This window comes from Mustelus asterias, chromosome 22 (genome assembly GCF_964213995.1).
Source record: "Mustelus asterias chromosome 22, sMusAst1.hap1.1, whole genome shotgun sequence".
In the NCBI taxonomy this organism is placed as follows: domain Eukaryota; kingdom Metazoa; phylum Chordata; class Chondrichthyes; order Carcharhiniformes; family Triakidae; genus Mustelus; species Mustelus asterias.
In genome coordinates this window covers 30,952,933-30,962,333 of record NC_135822.1, presented here as the reverse complement: position 1 = coordinate 30,962,333, position 9,401 = coordinate 30,952,933, and positions in this window count along the sequence as shown.

The window sequence follows — 9,401 nt, the reverse complement described above, 5'->3', positions numbered from 1 at the left end:
AGAAGATGTTAGCCCGACTATGTATCTTCCTTTCCTCATTGTTACTGATACCTCCTCCTATGTCTTTTTATTTTCAGACAATGGCCAGTAATTGAAAGGTGGGACAACAGCGTTTCAACAACCATTAATTTAGAACTGAATAAACTGAATTAATAGAACAAAAGGCTTGATAACTGTGGTTATTTAATCCCTACAAAATGCCTCTTTGTATCTGCATCAATCACGTTCACCATGACAACTGAATCCAGTTGATTGGTTCACTAATTTCCATTTTCGGGCATCGCACGTTTCAGCACGTCCTTCTCCCGCCCATCCCATCCCCTACTCTCGAGGGAATGCAGTGAAGGTTTTCCAGGCTGATTCCGGGGATGGCAGGACTGATGTATGAGGAGAGATTGACTAGGCTAGGATTGTTTTCGCTGGAGTTCAGAAGAATGAGTGGGGATCTCATAGAGACTTATAAAATTCTAACAGGACTAGATAGGGTAGATGCAGGGAGGATGTTCCCGATGATGGGGGAGTCCAGAACCAGGGGTCACAGTCTGAGGATTCGGGGTAGACCATTTAGGATGGAGATTAGGAGACATTTCTTCACCCAAAGAGTGGTGAGCTTGTGGAATTCATTACCACAGGAAGTAGTTGATGTCAAAACATTGAATGTATTCAAGGGGCGGTTAGATATAGCACTTGGAGTGAATGGGATCAAAGGTTATGGGGAGAAAGCAGGATTAGGCTATTGAGTTGGACCATGGTCATGATGAATGGCAGAGCATGCTGGAAAGGCCAAATAGAACATAGAACATTACAGCGCAGTACAGGCCCTTCGGCCCTCGATGTTGCGCCGACCAGTGAAACCAATCTAAAGCCCATCTAACCTACACTATTCCAATATCATCCATATGTTTATCCAATATCCAAATGGCCTCCTCCTGCTCCTATCTTCTATGTTGCTATGTTAAACCTACATAATAGCAGTGACTCTGGGCGGGATTCTCCAGCCATATGCACCCCCGCCCACTGTGAGACCAGAAATTCCCACACGAGCTCAACGGATTTTTGAATGGTCCACTGCATTTTCTGTCTCACCCGCTACGATTCCCGCACGGGCAGGACAGGAGAATTTCGACCCAGAGCTCCACTTTGTTTTTATGTGTGGGGGTGACTGGGGTTAAAGAGAATTTTCCGTCTGAGGGCCGTTGATCTTTGAAGAGGTGAAAGCCACTGTCAGGTAGATTATAAATGGTATCATACAACCTTGCCTGACCCCAGCCTAAGTTTGGAAGGCGTCCATTTCAGATCTCCCACTCGAGACAGTTGCAGTCACATCGTCATGAAGCAATTGCAGGATTGTGGTGAAGTTTCTTGAAGATGCAAATGTCTGCATCACAATACACAGAGACCTCGCGGTTGGTTCAGGTTGCTGAGTGCAGCTGGAGTTATTCTCGACACATTTCTTAGATTTGTCCGGCAGCAAAGACCAGGTCAGAAGTATTTCTTTGGAAGGTCTAAAGCTACACGGTTTCTTTGGGAGGATTTTCTCAGCCACAGGATGGAGGAGAATCCATAGAAAGTTCAGATGTTCCCTGTTGTGGGCAAATTGGAAACACTGTGTTAGTTTTCACAACGTGATTTATTTCCCTTCTTGAAGATACAATTGTTACATTCCTGAAGATGGTGCCAGGGACAGGTGTTGCGGGGTGGGGTGGAGGGAGCGGGGAAAGAGGGGATCTTTTCCCTCCCAAACCCATAGGATGAGGGCATGGAGTCTTGGTTTGAACAGAAGTCCGCCATAGATATACATGATCTATATTATGCGGATGACTATAGTTTTGATGCCCATTCTGCACCATATTTGCAAGCCACCTTCAATCTCTTCAGTTCTGCATATAAGAAACATGGCCTGTCCTTGCACGTTGCCAACACAAAACTCATATATCAACCCAGACCAGCTGCCCGGCCAAGTATTCCATCTCCCATATTTATTGAAGGAGCGACTCTGGAATATGTTGAGTACTTCCCATACCTTGGCAACCACCCCTCTCAAAAGGTCACCATTGACAAGAAGATCCAAGACCAGATCGGGTATGCCAGCTCATCCTTCTATAAACTACGGCAGCGAGTGTTTAAAAATAAAGACCTCCATAAGTCAACAGAAGTTTTCATGTGCAGAACAGTTGTCACTATGCTCATGTACTGCAAAGAGACATGGGGCAGGATTTTATGGCCTCACTCATCCTAAAACCACAAAATCTCACCCGAGGTCAACAGACCTTTCCATGCTCTGATTCTCATGGCGGGTGGGGTGGTAAAATCCCACCCATGGACTGTGAATCAGCGAAACATAAAAACACCAGAGAAATTCCATCAGCAATGCCTCCACCACATCCTCCAAATTCAATGGGAGGAACATCAAACTAACACTAGTCTCATTCTTGAAGCCTTCAGGTAAAACTCCAACAAAACTTTAATGGACTGGTCACTGTGCTGGATGGTTGAAAAGTGTCTCTTCTGCCAGGTCCTGCTTTCTCAACTCTCAAAAGGCCAGTGTTCAAGAGGAGGATGGAGAAAATGCTACAAAGACACAAGGAAGTTTTCTTGAAGTGCAGCAGAATTGATATTAATGACTGGGGGAGCTTGCTACCATTCGCACAAAATAGCTGACATGCTTTGGAGTCATGACATCTTAATGAAGAGGCAAAGAGGCAACAGATATGGAAAGAGAAAGAAGCAAATCCTGCACTCCAGATCCCACCATGGGATGTCCCGCTCCATGTACCCAAAGATGTGCAGGTCAGGAATTGGTCCATTCAGTCACATAAAGACCCACAACAGAAAGTCGCCAACTCTGAGTGGCCGTGATCCTCGAATCGAGGGACAGTCGTCGCCAGCAACTGTTCAGAAATAATAGGGCGGCACGGTGGCACAGTGGTTAGCACTGCTGCCTCACAGCATCAGGCATCCGGGTTCGATTCCCGGCTTGGGTCACTGTCTGTGTGGAGTTTGCGCATTCTCCCCCTGTCTGCGTGGGTTTCCTCCAGGCACTCCGGTTTCCTCCCACAGCCCAAAGATGTGCGGGTTAGGTGGATTGGCCATGCTAAATTGCCCCTCAGTGTCAGGAGGACTAGTTAGGCTAAATGCATGGGGTTATGGGGATAGGGCCTGGTTGGGATTGTGGTCATGCAGACTCGATGGACCGAATGGCCTCCTCCTGTACTGTAGGATTCTATGATTCTATAATCTATTGTTTGTTATGCCCTTTGGAAAAGGCCAAGGTTGTGAAATGCACTACATGAATCCAAGAATCTAAAGGTGGCATGTTGGCACAATGCTTAGCACTGCTGCCTCACAGTACCAGGGACCCGGGTTCAATTCTGGCTTTGGGTGACTGTCTGTGTGGAGTTTGCATGCTTTCCCAGTGTCTACCTGGGTTTCTCCTGAGTGCTCTGGTTTCCTCCCACAGTCCAAAGATGTGCAGATTAGGTGAATTGGCCATGCTAAATTGTCCATTTGTGTCAGGGGGACTAGCAGGGTAACTATGCGGGGTTAAGGGGATAGAGCCTGGGTGGGATTGTTGTTGGTGTAGGTTTGCTGGACTGAATGGCCTTCTTCTGCACTGTATTCTATAATTCTTCTATGATCTTTCTATTATTTCCATCACTTATATGAACAAAGAATTTCATCAGTCAATGATGTGTTACTTGTTAAGGTGTGAACAGTATTACACACTACATAGAAAGCTAGCACACTCTTCTTTCATCAAAAACTCCAAATCCAGCCCGGTCCAATGTGATGAAACATTCCCTTCCATAATGACTGTCAGGGTTCTAATTGCAATGGGCTTAAGGAGTCAGATGGGGCTATGGATGCAGCCCAGAACCTAATGGACCCCATCCATAACCAAAAGCTGTCCATAATTCAGTGTTAATGGCTCCAACTAGGATTGGACAAGACACTGGTAATACATTAGCGGTCTCAGTTGGAGAGAAAATGCTACACTAATGGAGTTAAGAATGCTACTCTGAAGTTGTTGCTGGGATGAATGGAGGGAGCTTTTAAGTGACAATCCCAAGCCGTAAAAGATAAATGTAGGCCTAAAATGTCCCATCCTGCCTTCCGCGGGAATCGTAGCGAGGGGGACAGAAATTTCAGTGGGACCATTTAAAGGTCCCTTGAGCTTGGGCGTGAATTTCTGGTCTTGGGGTGCACACAGGCAGAAAATCTCACCCTTAGAGAGATTGGTCAATATCTGAATGAGAAAAATAGATTAATATTTCGACTAAACATTATTCAGACAAACAGGACTACTTGATTCCCTATTTCCTAAACAAAAGTATATAGTCGCTTGCTTAATGAAGAGTGCCTCATTCCTAATCTTGCAAGGATGAAGCCAATTCATCAGGTAAATCTTGTCAAAATAAGTATCATCTATTTAGGAATTGATGGTTCCATTGGCAGATGGACTGCCATATAAACAGGAGTTCCCGAGAGCACACTGTGGTAAGTTGATCGATTTGAACTGAGACAGGAGTTCCACAAGTGGGTTGGGAGTGGGGAAATCAGGCAGGGCTCCCATTGTCTAATGTGTATTTATTAGTGTCACAAGTAGGCTTATATTAACACCGCAATGAAGTCACGATGAAAATCCCCTGGTCACCACACTCCGGCGCCTGTTTGGGTACACTGAGGGAGAATTTAGCATGGCAAATGCACCTAACCAGCACATCTTTCAGACTGTGGGAGGAAACCAGAGCACCCAGAGAAAACTCACGCAGACACGGAGAGAATGTGCAGACTCTGAACAGGCAGTCACCCAAGGCCGGAACTGAACCCAGGTCCCTGGCGCAATGAGGCAGCAGTGCTAACCACTGTGCCGCCCACACATAAGAGATGTAAGTAGAAATAGGTCATTCAATCTTACAAGCTGGTTTCAACAAAATCATAGCTGATTTACTGCCATAATTCCACCTTACTGCACCATCCATTGGGCGGCACGGTGGCATAGTGGTTAGCACTGCTGCCTCACAGCACCAGGGACCCGGGTTCGATTCCTGGCTTGGGTCACTGTCTGTGTGGAGTTTGTACATTCTCCCCATGTCTGCATGGGTTTCCTCTGGGTGCTCAGGTTTCCACTGAAGGAGGAAATTTTCCAGAAAACCATATTTGTATCATCAAACATATTTTTATTGGACTAATTGGCACCACTCATAACGGGCCAACAATGCAGAGGGGCACCCCCGGATGGATATTCAATCGGGTCTCCCCCTGCACAGCTGAGAGACTCACGAATTTCAGAAACTACGGAAGATCCCTAATCTGCCTAGCAACAGCACGTAGCTGCATTTTTTAAACTGGCCAAGGCAGACATAAAAATCTGATAAACTAAGAGATAAGGATAAAAGGTTAAGAATGAAGTACCCCAGACACCCAACAGGACAGGGTGACATTAACACTCAATCTCACAAGCAGGAAACACAGACACGGAACAATAGGATCAATTTAAATAAGAGGACACATAGAGATGGTAATGGAAAACGCATTTAGACACCGGGGCAGGACCAAGTAATCCCATTAACACGAACACACACCATACAAATGCTAATCCATGAAACTTCCTAGGGACTTTTGAAACTGACAGACCACTTTATACATTGTGTAAAAAAAGGCATAATCAAATGTTCCCGCGCGAATTTTGGATCCCTATAAAGATCCAGAGCTGATGTGATTTAATTGAGATCAACGTGGCCAAGCCACTGTTTCTGAGCTGGCTACGGGGGTCTCCCTGGGATCACAGTAATTGTACAATAAAGACACGCTTTGAACCTTGATTTGCGACTCAACTTCTATTCTGCACTGGTAAGGGATATTTCCCTACAACAAAATGGCGTAGTCAGCAGGATTTGATATCTGACTTCTGACTGATGGCCACAGTTTGAAAGTCGGGATCAAATTTAAACGAATCTGATACAAATCCAGAGCAGTCAAAGGCGAGTGCAGGTCTCCGTTCAAAGTGAGGTACCTTTAAGGGTTAGGGTTTGTCTGTTTTAAGTATTGTTGTCTTGTAGAACTGTATAATCTTGCCTAAGTTTTTAAATTGAAACAGAAGTCCGCACTAAAGAGGTACAGGTCAGAACGACCGCGTGGAAGAAGGTAAGTAACTTTTAACTTTAATAGGAGTAAAGGACCAGAGGTAAAGATAACAGGTTTTGGGCTATTTGATAACAGGAATTAAGACTAATATAAAGATAAGTACCGCATGCAGAACTAATTGGTGTAACTAACCCAGGATTGTAAATGAAACCGCTGTCTGTGCCAAGGCAATAGGACAAGGGAGTGCTTGACTCAAGGTGCCCTACCCTAAACTGGACGTTAAGAGGAGAAATCTCCCACGCTAAGGTTGGGTTTTGAAGCGGGCGCTAAGAGGCACAGGCACTCAGGGTGCAAGGCACGGACAGTGTAAATCGGGTAACAACACTGACTCTGAAGGGACGAACAACCTCAGAGTCGATACAGTTACTAACTATAACAGGGGCTTTGATAACAGAATACATGTGTGTAAGTGTTGAGGAAAAGGGGACCCGATCCATCCTGACCAAGAGACACGACGACGGAGGATCCATTAGGGACCCGGGCGGAGTTTGATAACCTTGTTCGTCTGTAGGGAACACCACAGCCCATAGCAGGATACCCGGTTTTGGGGTAACGGATCAACCCTGCTAGTGGGGGTGGTGGCCGAGCGGGAGGCGTTGTACTTAGAGGGGCTGGGAACAGGGGCGGACAAACCCACTAAACAACCAGCACACATCCCAATAAGACAACACAAAATAGTCCAAGCGTGAGGTGTCAGGAATAGTTGGGGGAGCCCAGGGGAAAGAGACCCACTGGAACCTCACTACGAGGCCCTACAGCAATACAGACGGTGCTGGGGCAGTATCAGTGACAGGAGATAAGGGAGAGAGTTGAGGCACTTTTACTGTAGCAGCCAGCATACGGGGGTTGCAGGACTGCTAGACAGAAAAATGGCAGACCACGTTGTTAAGGGAGAAACTGCAGTAGCTCTCATTTTGAAGTATCTGTTAGCCAGAGAAGCGATTGTTGCAAAGATGAAACGGAACGGGTGGAACGCATCACAAACTTTAGAAGATCAAAGAAAGTGGGTAGACGGAGTTAAACGGGACAAAACAAAAGTAATGGGAGTAATATTAGTGACCCAGTTAGCTGGACTAATTGAGGAAGTAAATGCCTCAATGGAGGAGAGACACAAAGAGACAGAACAAATTAAAGTATTACAGGAGAGAGTGAGGGAATTAGAACACAGAAGACACACTGCGGAGATAACGCAGAGATCAGAGGAAACGGACCCTCGGCGCCCATACGAGTCAGTGCAGAAACATACAGCCACTCCAGCATCAGAAGAAAACGTAGAAAATTATAATCTAGCGCCAGTCACGAGAGGAGGGACGTTAGCACAACCAAAGGCAACCTATAAGCCTTTTACGCCAGGGGAAAGGCAGCAGATGGATAGGAGAGATCTTAGTTTTTGTATTTCAGTGTGTTTGTGAGATCTGGTAGCTTGTCGAATGTAGGTGGTTGTTGTTGTAATTAGATTGAGAGCAGGGAGCTCTTTGTTCCTGTGGAATGTTTGCTACAGGCAGTGGGTGCAGTACATTGCACCTTGGTTTAGCCTCAGGGGGCTGGGAGAGTGTTAAAACTGTTAAAGATTAAAGTGATAGGATTTCTTGAATTTACTTCTGCTTTGAGTTAATTACAGTTTGGAAGAAAGAAGAATAAAAGCGATTGTCTTAATCAATGTTCTGTATTCTCTTTGAATGTTTTACACTCATCCCAGTCTGAAATGATAAGTTTGAATGAAAAAGGATGTACTGTGGAATGACTTTTGGAAGCTTCCATGTGTGTGTGTGTGTGTGTTTAAACAAAGTGGTTGCGTGGATGCTTTGTTGTTGTTTGTTTTAATGTTAAGAAAGGATTTAAACCTTGGAAGGAAGCATGTGCTCTTTCCTTTGTCTTGAAGTAGAAATTATAAGAGTTAGTTGAGGAGTTAAGAGAAGAAAATAAGTTATTTTGTGGAAAGGTAGAAAAGCAGGAACAAAAGACTGAGGTCTATGAATTAGTTTAAAGTGTATCAAGACAGTGAAATACAGTATTAATCGCAGAATATCGCGATTTGCGAACGTCAGATAGTTTAGTATTCTGAACTAGTTAAAATTATGTACTGCCGTCGGAATTTCATGAGCCATCAAGGTTCAAGGTTTGCCAAATATAAAAGCACTGCAAAGCTTAAAACCTAGCCAGTTAAGAAACCAAAATGTTCCTAATCAAATAACTGGTATGTATTGTACCTGCTTTGATTTTGATTCGGCGCCTGTTACTTTTCCTAGAGTGCGGGGGTTTCGATCTGGAGCTCAGTTTAAAAAAAGAAACGGCTTGAATTAAAAGGGTTTGGATATCACGGGTACGATGTGTAAAGTGGTATGATACAACTGCCGCTTGATTATTTTTATTATACAGTATAGCACTGCCATATAGACACAAGAATAACATCAAATCCTGAAAAGCCTTAACCAACTTTGTATGATATATTCATATACTATATTGGGCATTGATAAAGACATAATTATTTTGTGAAGTACTGTGGTGTAGCGCTTGCACGCAAACAAATGATCAAATTAGAGATAGTGTAAGAGTACTCATATAAAGATCGGAACTGTATGGCATGTGATTTTAATGGGGAAAGCGATGTCTTTTGATAAGACTACATACAAATGAATGGATGTATCCGACAATACATCCGAGACCTTAGCACCCAATTGAAGGGGATGCGCCGGTCCGTAATTTCTAATCAGGCACAGGTCGACGCAGAGGGGGACTCAGAAATATTACCAGAAGTCCCAAAAGCCGGGAGCCGGGTATTAACAAAAGTGCTTCCTGCAAAACCAGGATTTGCCCCAAGATGGCACGGACCTTACGAGGTCATTATTAGCGGAGATACCTGTGCCTGTATAGATATAAGGGGACAGGGGGTCTGGAAACACTGGACCCAATTAAAACTATATGAGGACAAATGAACTAAAAAAATACCGTTTTGCTCATTCAACTTCCACAGGAACCAGGACCAGATCTACTATCAAGACGTCGGAACCAACTACTTTTAATTTGATTGCCTGTTTATTTTCTGTATATACTGTAATTGTAAAATACTGTTGAAAAAAAAAGAGCGATATGGGAACAGGGACATATCTGATAATAACCCTGACCATTGTAAATACACTCCAACATATGGGGGTTAGGGGAGCAGAATCACCAATCATGGAAGGAAACCTATTCCTGAAAACACACATCCAGATCTATGGGAATAGGACCGCTTGTTACCCCTCAGCGCGATC